This window comes from Python bivittatus, unplaced genomic scaffold (genome assembly GCF_059951505.1).
Source record: "Python bivittatus isolate LINGU-HERP-01145 unplaced genomic scaffold, Pbiv_v1 ctg000020_np1212, whole genome shotgun sequence".
Classification (NCBI taxonomy): domain Eukaryota; kingdom Metazoa; phylum Chordata; class Lepidosauria; order Squamata; family Pythonidae; genus Python; species Python bivittatus.
The window spans coordinates 32,802,089-32,818,426 of NW_028277030.1; positions in this window are offsets into that span (position 1 = coordinate 32,802,089).

The following is a 16,338-nucleotide window of genomic DNA, read 5'->3' on the forward strand; positions in this document are numbered from 1 at the left end:
CTCAATAGAGTGGAATAATTTGGTTCACCATGAATAATATACTGGGGAACACCACCAATATGTTGGGCAGGAAGATAGATGACCAATATGGTTTAGGGTAAGATACATGAAAGTTAATTATATACCATAGCCAAAATGCTGTTCCAGAGACAGGCAGGATCTCAGCGTTGTGATCTAGTCCCCAGGCTAAATTGACTGCATGTCCTCAAGCAGTGAATGAGTTTATTATTGCCTTCGTACAAAGATAAAGTACAAGAGTGCAATTACAAAGGACAGTGAAAGTAGATTTCTATAGCAAATTGTAGGGAAGGGAAACTAGAAGGTAGAGATATTTATGCAGAAAATGTGTCTGAGATATTTCAGGGCTGCCAGATCTGGGCTAGGAAAGAGAAGAAGTGGATGACCAGCAGCAAGGTGGACGGACTTAGTTACAGTGGCAATAAATGCACCATTGGAAGACCTGAAAGACCAGGTTAGGGATAGATCACCATGGAAGAAATCTATCTGTATGGTCGCTAGGAGTCGAAAATTACTTGATGACACATGATCATCCATCAGATCTGACCTGCAAAAATTTGGATGACCAATAGATGACAGCAAAGCGATACAAAAAGCTCTTATACTTTGCTGACGTCATCTAGATTTTGGCAGTCCAGATCTGGTAATCCTATTTACTTTGTTTTTATCTGACAATATATTTTAAAAAGGATCTATTTTATGCAGTTGACGGGTGGATTGATTGATTGATTGAGTGTTGATTGATTGATTGATTATTTATTTATTTAGTATGCCACCCATCTCCCCCAACGGGTTAGGGTATGTATACAATGTACACTGTGTAGACCTTTAGCAACCAAATAGGTAGATTTTATGCAGTACTGTCCATAATTCCTGCCTTGATAATGAATTTGGTGCTGAAGCACATGACTTTTGCATTTATTTTATATTCTAATATTTTCCATATATTTGTGGTCTTTTTTTCTTTTCTGTAGATGTTTTTGTTTTATGATGGAATTATTAATTGCCTTGAGCTTTGGGTGACATACAATGAACTATTTAAATATTAATAAATTGACCGGGTTTCTATATCACAGAAAACTATATTGTAGTTTGTTTACTTTTGGCTTTGTGTGATGTATGGAGCACCAATTATAGCTTAGTGTTACACGCCAACCAAACCACTGTGGCTTGTTTAACAGGGATTAAAATAATATCTTGGTCTCATGTATGAATGTAGACTAGCTGAGTAGCAAACAAGCTGCTTATAAAAGAAATGGTCTTGAATGTCCAGTTCATATGGGATGGGGGGATGTTTCTTCAGGAATGAGCTATGTTGCTTCCAATATCAACATTTTACAGTCCTGATTTGATTTTCCTCTGCTGATTAGCTGATTATAGCACATTTAATAGGTCTTTTTTCTTAAATGGGACTACTTTGAGGTAACTTCTTGTAAGGTTGAAGCCTGAGTTATTAGAATTACAATGTTCTCCTTTTTATCTGTTAGGTGAAACTTCTATTTCTCAAAAGTTGTGCCATTAATAGAAAAAAGCAATAGTGGAAAAATAATTATCGTTAAGATGCTTTTTTGGTGGTATATAGGAATGTTCTGGGACTCATAAGAAAAACTGCTGTGTATTGTACAAGCAGACCATAAAAAGGCCATCTCTGCTTCAGAGGCCTTATTATATAAGAGACACAACTTCTCTATGAAAAAAACGAAAAAGATAAGATAATGGTGCAGAGCTCATGAAGAATGTCTGTTTTCAATATATCATTGTACTCTATGGAAATGTTTCATACAAAAGCTGAGCTGTCATATCAGTTCTATTATATTTTATCTCTTTTGTTAATCCATACATAACTTCATGTATATGTAGAATTCACTGATGGCATGCCTAAATGTTAAAAATTCAGCTTCTGGATCTCCCAACCTAAGCTTTTGAGAATTTGTTTCATGGATAACAAGTCCTGGCTTAGTATTACGTGTAAACTCATCTTATATGTGTAGATATGAGTGCGATTCAGATATAAAATTATAAGAAAGCCCGCATAATTAGAACAGGTGTCCCTCACCTTTCCCTTTCAATATCAATATAATTAGTGGTTATGGAGTGTGACAAGACAGAACTCACATGTGCCCTGGATTTGTGTGAAGAGCCCCAAATAATTTGTTTTTTCATTCAGATAAATATACTTTATCATTTGAAGGGCCTCATAACAAAATTGCATATCATTTTAACCCAGCAATGGCGAACCATTTGGGCTCGGCATGTCAAAAATTCAGAAAATGCCTAACTTGACTCTGCTGGAGTGTCACCCCCCCCACAACAAAAGAGAAACAGTTATTTACATATTCATTTATTTTTAAAAAATGCAGTCCAATTGTGTGTATGTATTGTATAAAGAAATGTCAAATAATTACAAAAATGAAATACAAGTAAAACAAACTCAGTTTCTTTGGTAACCCAAACAGGGAGAATAGTTGTCAGGTGTTAGTGAATGTTGGTGTGTCATCCAAAACGTGGTATGTCACCTTTGATACTCGTGTCATAGGTTCACCATCACTGTCTTAACCCATAGTTATTAAACTGGCTGAGTTCACACAGAATGCTATTCCATATAACTTGCTTAACTAACAGCAAAAATATGTTAAACCAAAAATAGCACTGAAGCGAAACCCAATCACAGTAAGAGAGATTGTGAAAGAAGGCCTCCAGAAACATTGACAATACAGATGTTAACCCAGCAATTTAATATTGCATAACAGCTTAAGAAAGGCATAGCAATTGGCATGTTGTACATCAAAGAAAACCAGCTCACACAGAATGCTATTTCCACTGCTGACACATCATCCTTTTCATCATTACATTTTAAGCAGGATCTAGAGAACTGGGTTTCATTTTAGAAACAATATTACTCTTGTATTACAGCTAAATAATTCCTTCAGCCTATTTCTTGTACCCTCCAGGCAAGATAATTGAGTTATAAGATTTTATACATGTGAATTATCTGACTTAGAAGAATGTGAGAGTAACATGAACATGGTTAGTGATGCATGCTTTTAAATTACAGAAAGAGGCAGAATATATGAAAGAGTTTGCAGATTCTTCTCAGCTTTAATTTGCAGTGTGATTTAATTAAATGTCTATTTGACAACTATCATTCAGTGGCAACTTTCAGGCAAAGCAGTGAGCACTGGGTACCAGTGCAGGTGTGTTAGTATACTTCAGCTTCTATCCCTGTTTTTATTTCTTTAACATTATCTAAGAGAAAGCCAATGCAATAATCTACTTTAACAACAGGAACAATAATCTATGTGAATTGTTTTCAAGAGTGGGGTTACTAAATGTTCATAGCTGGACTGCATAATCAAAATGCTTATCTGTAATCTGTGGTGCTGTCGTAGATTTCAATTTTAGAGCAGTTAATATTAGCTGCTACATTATTAACTTGATTTTAGCAGCCAAGTAGTCTTCAGATGACAATAATTTAGCAAATGGGAGCAGTACACTGATTCTTGTGATCTCTCAAAACGGTTTTTATTTCTTTTTTTATATATATAATTTTTATTGAAAGTGTTAACAACAATACTAATAACTAATACAAGCTAAAATAGAATGAAAAAGAAAGAGAAAGGGAGAAAAAGAAAAGAAAAAACCTGAAAGTGTGGAAGAAAAAAATAGAAGAAAAATAGAAAAAAGATATAAAGAAAGATATAAAGAAGTGGCTTTTGATCTTCTTCACAGAAGTTATAAGTACAATTATAGTTTAACCTCTCTCTCTAAAGTTGCATCATGAGTCTCTTTTTTCTATAATCTATCCTATTTAATCATCAAAACCATAAATCATAAGTTCATTTTTTTCTTTTTTTACACAAAAAAGTCCATAAGGGGTTTCCAGTCTACTCTATAAATGTAGATATTGTCTTTTCTCTAATCAAACAAGTCAATTTAGCCATTTCAAAACAGTTTTTATTTCTAATGCCTAACCTGGACCCGTTAAGAAGAGGGAATATACAACCTCTGGTAGTTTTTCTTCTGAATTTAGGTCATACAATTCTTGTCATGTGAGAACAGAATTGACTGATAATATAGTATTCATTTCTAGATTTTTTAAAGTAGATAACTTTATTGAGTTATTCAGTTGGAAGTACTAATATTTAGTATTCCCTTTCAGACAAAAGACAGGAACTTTTTAAAGCTCAAGGAATCAGATGATCAAAATGTTGAGGTGGTTGAAAACTTTTTAAATGGTGAAATATTTTAATATTACCCCCAAACTCATGGATTTCATATATGAATGCTGAAATCTTTTGAGATTGTTGAAATCACATGAGAATCTGTGAATCTGAAATCTTATGAGATTTCCATGTTCCCACCTGAAATCTTTTTTGAGATTACTGAAATCTTGCAAGATTTGTCAGTCTTGCAATATTTCAGCTATTTAATTTTTTAAAATGAATTTAATTATAGAGTTCCATGAATGCAATCTATGGAGTTTATGAGAGTGGTAGCACCCATAGGTATAACATTAACAATTCCTGCCCTAAGAAATGTCAAGTACCAAGTTGCCTTTTCATATGAACAGGTACACTACTTGTTCTTGGTCTATAAATTATTCATAGTTATGTATGTCTATTTTTTGAGACTCTCTGTTGACTGTAATGTTATCAGAAAACAGTTGAGGACCCATTAAAAGGATATCATTTGTTGGTAAATCTCATCTGGCTAGCTATATGGTTATCTCTGTGTATTTGTGTATATTTATGTGTAAGATTAGGAAACTGTTAGAAAATCAGAAGAGATGCTTCATGAGCTAGAGATTTAAATTCTGCAAAAAAAGAATCACTGTCCTCCTGTAGATATTTACTGAATAAGTTTTATGATAGTGCATAAATAATATTGGATAAATTTAATATGAGTGCAACTTTGAGTACCGCATTTATTTATTTATATTTATTTATTATTAAATTTATATGCCACCCATCTCCCCCAGAAACTGAATGTATGTTTCAGTTCATATTTTAGAAATCCCTCTCCCAAGTCTGCATTTAATTCTCGAAAGAATTGCAAGGAATAGCTCTGGGAAAATGAAGCGACATTACTCTGTGTGTGTTTTTTTTAAATTACCAATTATTGTAGCCTCTGATTGGCAGTTGCTTATTTGTTGGCAAGTTGTGCAACTGCTGTGTTCTGCAGTTCTCTGCCATTCAATGCAATATAAAAAAAACTTCACAGGTTCTCCATGGCAACCATCGCATCACTTGATACTTATTCTATTTCCAAGGTGCTTCTGCAAGGCCTCACACAGGAGAGAGAGAATGACAGAGAAGCTCTGAGCAGCACCTGAGAAATTGAAGGTGCTGGAGGTATAATGAAATCTATAAAATATTTCTAGTCTGCAACTTCAGATGGTCCTTTTCTCCTCTGGAAAGAATACCATCCCTTTTATGGGCTTGCCATACAAGCAAAAATGATGCAGTCCACCTACCCAACTTTGTCTGTAAAAAGTAGTTATATGATTCTAGCATGATGGGAGCTCATAGGGGCCTACGTAATGTCCCGCTCGAGGTTGTGAACAAAGTGCCTGAAAATGACACAGAAGCCAATCATGTCAGCTATTAAAGTTGGAGGAAGTATTCATCCATTTAAATATAGAAACGGTACAATTTCTGTAAACGTATTTCTGAGGACAGTTTGAGTTCCTCGGTATCAGAGAAAAATACAGGAGCAAAGTTTCCTTCACAGAAAATCAAATTGTGTGCTTTTCTCAGCAGAGCTGGTGAAGTATTTTTGGTTAATATTAATGAGTTTTTGACATGATTTAGGACACTATTTGCAGCTATCTTGTCGCACAAGGATTTTTGTTACATCTTTAGTTGGAGGGTTGGTTGGTTGGTTGGTTGGTTGGTTGGTTGGTCGGTCGGTCGGTCGGTCGGTCTGCCTGCCTGCCTGCCTGCCTGCCTGCCTGCCTGCCTGCCTGCCTGCCTGCCTGCCTGCCTGCCTGCCTGCCTGCCTGCCTGCCTGCCTATCTATCTATCTATCTATCTATCTATCTATCTATCTATCTATCTATCTATCTATCTATCTATCTATCTATCTATCTATCTATCTTTTTTTAGAGCTGCTTTTACTCGCCAGCATGTGGACAGCTGCATTGTGCATCACCTGATATTCTGAGTAGTTGTCAAGGACAGTCTCAAATAAAGTATGTTGCAAAAGTCCAATTGAGAAGTAATGAGGACAAGAGTTGTATTGCCAGGAGTTCTTGGTGCAGCTGGATGAAGGACAGTAAGCCATAAACTCCACTTGTTGTTCTAGAAGTAGTTATGAATTTAGGAAACCACCAAGTATGACTTGTTCCAATGATCATTGATTGCTGTGAACATTGCAATGAAACATTAAATTCAATCCATTTTTTAAAAAATCAGTTATATAATTAAAAGGAATAAATAACCAAAGTAACCAAAAGACTAAAACCATGCTTTAATAGAACATTTGGTTGGAGGGGTGTCTATTACTTCCAAATGTCCATCAAATTGGAAAGTACATCATTTATGAAAATATGTGTTATTTCATAATAATACAGATTACATTATTTGCACCAATTTACATCATTTGCATAACATAAATTGAAGAAAATGGAATAAATCTAATTAAGTTTAATATAAATTTAAATGCCTCATCCAGACTACTTCAAATTCAGGGTACTTCTCTGCTGTTCCAGAGTAATGCCTGGATGGAAATCTTGTCTGCTGCATCAAAGTCCAGCAAACAGGGTTTCATTAAATCAAGGTTTTACTGTATAATTATATCTTTCTTTAAAAAGTAACTTTCGGTATTGAATGATTCTGAAACAATGCAATATAACTTTACCAAAGAATTTAAAAATGACACTAGTCTGTCTGTATCAGAATAGCAGGTTCCTTTTGGATCCATAGACCAATAGCACAATCTTACATTCTCTAGATCAGCTAAATGAGTGGATAAAGTTGTTGGTTTCCACTTGGCTATTGGAAATAAGGCCCCAAGGATAACTGAATTGTGTAATAACTTGTTGTTGTTTAGTCGTTAAGTCGTGTCCGACTCTTCGTGACCCCATGAACCATATTGCGCCAGGCCTTCCTGTCCTTCACTGCCTCCCTGAGTTTGCTCAGTTTCATGCTCATTGCTTCAGTGATGCTATCTAACCATCTCATCCTCTGCCGTCCTCTTCTCCTTTTGCCTTCAATCTTTCCCAGCATCAGGGTCTTCTCCAAAGAGATCTCTCTTCGCATTAGGTGACCAAAGTATCTGAGCTTGAGCTTCATTATCGATCCTTCCAATGAGCAATCAGGGTTGATTTCCTTTAAGATTGACTGGTTTGACCTCCTAGCAGTCCAGGGGACTCTTAAGAGTCTTCTCCAGCACCACAGTTCAAAGGCATCAATTCTTCGGCGCTCAGCCTTTTTTATGGTCCAGCTCTCACAGCCATACATTACTACTGGAAAAACCATAGCTTTGACTATGCGGATCTTTGTCGGCAAGGTGACGTCTCTGCTTTTTAATATGCTATCTAGGCTTGCCATAGCTTTCCTCCCAAGGAGCAAGCGTCTTTTAATTTCATGGCTGCAGTCTCCATCTGCGGTGATCTTGGAGCCCAAATAAATGAAGTCTGTTACTGCTTCCATTTCTACCCCTTCTATTTGCCAGGAATTGATGGGTCCAGATGCCATGATCTTAGTTTTTTTAATGTTGAGTTTCAAGCCAGCTTTTGCACTCTCCTCTTTCACCCTCATCAAGAGGCTCTTTAGTTCTTCTTCACTTTCTGCCATTAGGGTGGTATCGTCCGCATATCTGAGGTTGTTGATGATTCTCCCTGCAATCTTAATTCCGGCTTGTGATTCTTCCAGCCTGGCATTTCTCATGATGTACTCTGCATATAGGTTAAATAAGCAGGGTGACAGTATACAGCCTTGTCGTACACCTTTCCCTATTTTGAACCAATCGGTTGTTCCATGACCGGTTCTAACTGTTGCTTCTTGGCCCGCATACAGATTTCTCAGGAGACAGGTAAGGTGGTCTGGTATTCCCATCTCTTTAAGAATTTGCCACAGTTTGTTGTGATCCACACAATCAAAGGCTTTTGCATAGTCAATGAAGCAGAAGTAGATATTTTTCTGGAACTCTCGTGCTTTCTCCATGATCCAGCGAACGTTGGCGATTTGATCTCTAGTTCCTCTGCCTCTTCGAAACCCAGCTTGTACATCCGGTAGTTCTCGGTTCATGTATTGCTGAAGCCTAGCTTGTAGGATTTTGAGCATAACCTTGCTAGCATGTGAAATGAGTGCAATTGTGCGATAGTTTGAGCATTCTTTGGCGTTGCCCTTCTTTGGAATTGGAACGTAAACTGACCTTTTCCAATCCCGTGGCCACTGTTGCGTTTTCCAAACTTGCTGGCATATTGAGTGCAGCACTTTAACACCATCATCTTTTAGTATTTTAAATAACTCAGCTGGAATACTGTCATCTCCACTAGCTTTGTTGTTAGCAATGCTTCCTAAGGCCCACTTGACTTCACTCTCTAGGATGTCTGGCTCAAGGTCAGTGATCACACCAGCGTGGACATCAGGGACATTAAGATCTTTCTTGTATAGTTCTTCTGTGTATTCTTGCCACCTCTTCTTAATCTCTTCTGCTTCTGTTAGGTCCCTGCCTTTTTGTCCTTTATCATGCCCATCTTTGCACTAAACGTTCCTTTCATATCTCCAATTTTCTTGTAGAGATCTCTAGTCTTCCCCATTCTATTGTTTTCCTCAATTTCTTTGCATTGTTCATTTAAGAAGGCCTTCTTATCTCTCCTGGCTATTCTCTGGAAATCTGCATTCAGTTGCTTATATCTTTCCCTTTCACCCTTGCTTTTCGCATTCCTTCTTTCCACAGCTATTTGTAAAGCCTCATCAGACAGCCATTTTGCTTTCTTGCATTTCTTTTTCTTTGGGATGGTTTTAGTTGCTGCCTCCTGTACAATGTTATGGACCTCCGTCCATAGTTCTTCAGGCACTCTGTCTACCAAATCTAATCCTCTAAATCTATTCATCACCTTCACTGTGTACTCACAAGGAATATGATCTAAGTCATACCTGAGTGGTCTAGTGGTTTTCCCTACATTCTTCAATTTAAGCCTAAATTTTGCAGTAAGAAGCTCATGATCTGAGCCACAGTCAGCTCCTGGTCTTGTTTTTGCTGTCTGTATAGAGCTTCTCCATCTTTGGCTGCAAAGTATATAATCAATCTGGTTTCGGTATTGACCATCTGGTGATGTCCATGTGTAGAGTCGTCTCTTGTGTTGTTGGAAAAGAGTGTTTGCTATGACTAGCTTGTTCTCTTGACAGAACTCTATTAGCCTTTGCCCTGCTTCATTTTGTACTCCAAGGCCAAATTTGCCTGTTATTCCGATTACTCCTTGACTTCCTACTTTAGCATTCCAATCCCCTATGATGAAAAGGACATCTTTGTGGTGCCAGTTCTAGAAGGTGTTGTAGGTCTTCATAGAAGTGGTCAACTTCAGCTTCTTCAGCATCAGTGGTTGGGGCATAGACTTGGATGACTGTGATATTGAATGGTTTGCCTTGGATACGCACTGAGATCATTCTGTCGTTTTTGAGGTTGTACCCCATTACTGCCTTTCCCACTCTCTTATTCACTATGAGTGCAACTCCATTTCTTCTAAGGGTTTCTTGCCCACAGTAGTAGATATAATGGTCACCCGAATTAAATTCACCCATTCCCGTCCATTTCAGTTCGCTGATTCCCAAGATGTCGACGTTCAATCTTGTCATCTCATGTTTGACCACATCCAGCTTGCCTTGGTTCATAGATCTTACATTCCAGGTACCTATACAATATTGTTCTTTACAGCATCGGACCTTCTTTTCGCTTCCAGATACATCCACAGCTGAACGTCCTTTCGGCTTTGGCCCAGCCGCTTCACTCTTTCTGGAGCTACTTGGAAATGCCCTCCGCTCTTCCCCAGTAGCATATTGGACACCTTCCGACCTGAGGGGCTCATCTTCCGGCGTCATATCTTTTAGCCTTTTAACATTGTCCATGGGGTTTTCTTGGCAAGGATACTGGAGTGGGTTGCCATTTCCTTCTCCAGTGGACCACATTTTGTCAGAACTCTCTGTCATGACCTGTCCGTCTTGGGTGGCCCTGCACGGTATAGCTCATGGCTTCACTGAGTTACGCAAGCCCCTTCGCCACGACAAGGCAGTGATCCATGAAGGGGGTGTAATAACTTGCACATAACCATATACACACTAATGCCAAATAGCCATCAAAAGTACTGACCAATTGCGAAAGTACATACACAAATAAACAAAGCCAAGAGTGAATATGAATATATCACAATGCTAGAAAAGTAGAAAATCTAAAACATGGCTACAAATCAATCCATACCCACATTATAGTGTGTGTGGAGGTCATTATATGTACATAGTACATTGTAGACAATTGAGTTGACAATTCAATTGTCTACAATGTACTCTCCCAACTTTTCCCTTTTTTTCCTCTAATACACTAGAAATTTATCTTCCTTATATTCATGAAAATGAGGTTTGCATTCTCCCTCTCTTCATTAATCTTTTGTATGCATTAATGCCATGATTTGTCTATTATAATCCATTTTCATATTGCTTGGGGTTTTAAGGATTTACAGAGCATCTCAGTTTATAACAATTTACCCAAATATTGCATCTACAGTAGAAAGACTGTCTCTGTCCCAACCTATTGCCACCTAAAGTATACCCATATATTTTTGTTTCCCTCAGCACTCTATGAACCAAAAGGTCTCTCAAATATGGGCACATTGGCATATGTTGCAATTGATCAAGTTGTCAAATAGTTTTTTTCCAGGAATATGTTGCAATAAAAATCAGTAATTCTGAACCATACCCAGAGTATGTATCAAACATTTAAGATACATTCAACCTGTTTCTTGCATTTCAGAAATTCCATCTTACTCATGTTTCTAGCTTTATACAAGGCTTCTTTAATAATGATTTTAGGATAACGTCTATAGTAGAATAGTATATTCAGCACATTTGTCTGTTGTGCAAACAGTTTAGCTGCAGTTTCTTTGGATCCTTAACATTTGAGAGAATAAAAGGGCATTCTTAAGGTTTAGATGGTAGATATCACATAAAATATAAGACTTAATATGTTTCTTGGTCTCCACTATGGAAACTTGAACATCTAAATAATGTATTGTTTTATTGTGGGATGTCAGATGGAACTGAATTGTTTGCTGTTGAGAAGGATTTCAGATTCCCCAGAGGCCCTCCTCAAACCATTGTCTGAGGACAGTGGAAGCATGGCCTCTTTAATTAGGGAGTTAGTGACAAGACAGTGGAATCACCTGAGATTGCTGACAAAATGGTATTCTAGGAATCCATGATGTTGTTCCCCAAATGTAGAAAGGTTGATTCCAAGGCTGCTACAAGAATTGTAAGAGATTCAGAAGAGTCCCCCTTCAACACTGCTCCACACTGCTGGTCTAAACTGCTTTTTAAGAGTGTGATAATATAAATAGAGGTATGTAGAATGATACAAACAAGTCAAAATTACGTAGGGTTCCTTTCTGCATCATTATAAAAGGAAAAGGGGTCAGGCAGAGGAAATCAACAACCTCCCTTTATACCCTTATGTCCTACATAACGCATAAGTAGAACTACAATAAAAAACACACTTTGAAAATGAACAAATAGCAAAAATCAGTGTTTGATTATCAAAAGAATAAATTTGACTGAATGTTTGTCTGGAACCCAACCATTCCTACATAATGTGAAGTGACTTTCTATTAAAGCTCCCTCCCCTGAATAGATGCCAGTAGTCCAATTTCTCTTCACCTCTCTCATTTGAGATTTCTTTTTCTGCTGCTTAATTTTTGTTAGTAACAGTTGAATATCAGCTGTATCACAGCAGAGAGCTTTTAAACATGGTGAGAAAAAGCAGGTTATTTAATAGGAACATTGGTATAAGATAAACATCTATGGTTTTGTATGTCATTGTTGATTTTTAGGTAGTACAACAGCATTAATGAAAAAAAATAGTTTTGAAATAGGATGAAATTCAAATGAAAATCACTTTGTTCAGTGCAAATGGCATATCATTAGATTATTTTTAAAAATAGTAATACATTCTTTATTTTGTTAGGTGTAGAATAAAGGGATCTCTAAAACTAGTTTTTGGTTATATTGTTGTAACATATAAAGCTTCCCAGCAGGTTATAAAAGTTTGTATGAGTTGAATTCAGTTTTGTACATTTGACTGACATTTAGGGAAAGAAAATTGATGTTTGAAGGCTTGTGAATCCTGTTATCAATAAATTGTGGCTTATTAACTGTCCTTAAATAAACAGACTGTGCAGTAGGCAGAAATTATGCTTTTATCCTATAGCCTTAGACTGTACCACCGTTGACATACTACAGATACACAGGACTGTTTACCAACTGAATAAATGTTCTTGCTGTACATAGTTTCCTAAATTATCATAGGTTTATAATGCTCATAGCAAGACAAGGAAGATGTTCAATTAATTAGTTATTTGTATTTTAACAGGATAAAGGTAATGATTAGCAGTAATGTCTGACATTCAGTTCCACTCAGAACACATCCAGGATTTCTCTCCATTATTACTCATCACTGTGTACAGGATTTAATTTGCAATAAAATTACATATAGGCATCTTGTTCTTTGAATAAAATGTTAGAACAGGAAGAAAACACACAGACACACGCAGAGTCATGTATATGTGCTCATGTGTGCGCACGCACACAAACATGCACGCACACACACGCACACATATATATTCAGAAGACAGTATCAGTTTAAGAGGACATCTAGGAGTACATAATAGCAATATGCATAGAGAAGAACACAACCATACAAAATAGACAGTAGCTAAAATGAAGGACAGTCATGCTGTTATTTAAAAATGCACCAGTCACCTCTTTTTCTAACCTCTAAAGCTCTACCAGGTTAAATGAAATTCTCTTCTACTGCAATTTTACATGCAAACTATCAAAAGATTTGCAAAAAAGCTAAGTAATTTCAGTACAGAAAAATTATGAACAAGATTTGACTGTTAGAGTAGTGAAAAATACTTGGTCATCTCTGTACAATAATGCAAGTTCAAGAAAGATTGATTAGGCAGAAGATTAAGCCATATATAATATCCATATTATCTATATAATACCCATATAATAACATCATTATTCCCTAACATTTTTTAAAGAAAACTTCCTGGATGTAAAGTTCATATATCTACAACAATTTTGATAAACATTTATCTGTGAGTGAACTTTCCTATCAGATAAAATGCTGATCTCAGGACCAACTCATTCAAATGTAAATGGTAAGTGGACCTTAATCTGAAAATATTATGCCTTCACATGTGGAACAAAACAGCAAGGATGAACATTTCCTACGTACACCAATTAGTTTATGCAGAGTATAATATTTTTTTCATTCTTTATTGGTAAAATTTAACTCACTAAAAACGACTTTACAAATAAATATACACACATACACACACATACATAATAGTGATTAAAATAAATTAAAACCTAAGGGGAGAGAAGAAAAAAGATCCATAAAAATTAATATAAAACTAATCAATCCTTTAACATATTTTTGAAAATATGATCATATAGAAACAAATGGTCCAATTTTCTCATTGTTAGAATATAAGATATTTCAAAAACTATTAACAACACATCTTCTGAATACATTATTTAACATCAGAAGTGCAAATTTATTTCCATCTATGTAGAATATTTCTCCTTGCCAAATAGGCTTGATAGGGCAAATTCCATATCTTGAGAGTTTAATTCAACATCACATTTATGTCTTTAATTTCTATATTTTCCCCAGTGTTGTATTAACTATTGTAATGAATTGAAACCAAAACAGAGCCATAACTAAACATGACCAAATCATGTGGGTAAGAGAGCCCTCAATTTTTTTATAGTGCCAATGCAAAAAAAAACCCCCTAACCTTTTAAAACATTCTTTGAGGAGTCCACAAAACAAAATTTTCAAAGATTCCTTGGTAAGTTTAAACTTTCAATTTATATCTACTGTAGTCATACAGTATCTGAATGACTAAACATTTAGATGTATTTAATTAAACATACTGCGATATACCTCAAGATAAATATAGTCCTAAATATTTTTACAGTCCAAACAAATGATAAAACCCAGTTTCTTACAATAGTCTATGGATATTTTTTATCCTAAAAGAAGCAAATTAGAGGGGCTTTTTTTTTCCAATTAATGGTGTAGCCAGAATGTAAAGTATATTGTTGCCCAGCTTAATAAGCTTTTGTAATGATACTGAATAATTATCCAAAATAGGCAAAATATCAGCATATTTTTAAAAAGCTTATATTCAGTATCCATTACTACAACACCCATAGTATGTTGTGATTGTCTAATAAAAAGAGCTAAAGGTTGAAGGACCAAATTAAAAATTAAAGGTGCTGAGATGTAACTTAATGGATGGAGAAACAAATCCATTTGTGATAACTCTGGCGGTAAGGTAGAAATACCAAATTTCAATCCAATGTACAAAAGATGATAGGAAAACCAAATATTTTTAAAACCCACTTCAAAGATTTCACCTGAATCAGGTCACTGGAGGGTACACAAATGATTCTGGGTCCCACATGGATCCCACAGTTATTCTTAAAATAAAAACTCTTATAAATTGAAAACAGATGAGCTCTAAGATCACCCTATCGATTTGAGCAGAGATAGGAAGCAACCTCACCAGTGGACATTTTGCTGAATGCATGTTTTCTGGGAGCCATTTTGTGAACAGGACACGCTCAGAGGTTTAAATGTGCTCACTGGTTGACCGTGGTTGATTACACTAGTGCAATGTATTCAAAGTTACCCCTGTCACCTGGGAGGTGCTGTTTCACCTAGTTGCTTTAGACGTGATTCCATGTTGTCCTCCTGCCTTCTATTTCCTTTCTGTTTCCTATCACTTCTCTCTTCTTTCAGATTCAGCTCAAAGCTTAGCTTTTCCTTGCAGCTATAGGCTTCAAGGTGGAACTGAAAGAGCCTTAACTGTGAATAAGATGTACTCACACTGAACCTTGTTAACATCACTTTTCTCTCTTTTTCATGGTTTTTGCCCTGCTGACTTAATTTAGTCTGCAAGAGTCTGACCTTTGCATGTGCTACTCAGCAAGTTTCTCCATGTTCTATATAATAGCAGAGATGAACCCTTTGTATGATAAAATGGCAATTCCTATACCTGTCCTTTAGTTGAGAAACAGAGCAGATAAAAGATATTAGAATGTCCTTCTGAGCCTCTCATTGCAAATCTTTTCACTCGGAACTGATTTGGAGCCTTTGGCCTGAATGAAAGCCGAAAAAACCTTCAAAGCATTTAGTGCTGCTATAAAGATGAAGAATAGAAGAATATTGTGATAGTTAAACAGCTGTTTGAATAATGCTATAAATTTATAGGCATTTGAATGGAGCTATTTGACTCTATTTATTTTTAATCTAAGCCTAAATTTTTCAGCCTAATGATTACTGTGCTGGAGTAAATAGGAAATGTATGTGGATAGACTCAAGGGAACCATTGCTTGCTACAAAGGCTATTCTGATGAAGATGGAGACTCATCTTGTGTTTGAGGTTATTTTTCCTCTGTATTTTTTCTTGCAAAGAGACCTCTTATTTGACTTTCTATTGAAGCTATTTCTTCTCTTTAAGCTGCTCAGGAGAAGAAACCAGGCAATAAATTCCAAAATTCATGAAATTCTGTTCATCAACTGTAGATGAATAGAAAGCTGACCAATGTGAAGTTTGTTTGTTTGTTTTGGTAACAGCTGACCACAACAATGAGATCCCTAAGGTATAACCTCAACATTTTCACCCTTCAGAAGTAAAGAATAAAGAAACCACTTTTCTGTTTTACTTTTCTCAAAAAAAGTAAAGAAACCGATATTTATAGTGGTCTCTTGAATTGATCTGATCTTCTGCAGCAGTAACAGAGATGATGTAGAAACAGTTCAGATTACAATAGCACTCAGAGAAGGATTTTTTTTAGAGAAAAAAATACTTAATCCCTCTGGTTTATTGAGGGTACGTGATGAAAATAATCGTGATAATGTCCAAATAGGAGTCATAGGAAAACATCCTAGGGTGCAATGGTCTGTGAAAAGCACAATTACTGAAAAGACCAGTAAAATTACCTGCTCCTTTTATTTAAACCTTACATTGCAGAAAAGCAAACAGCTGTACTTTTTCTTTCAGCATAACAATTCTATTTTTGAAAAACA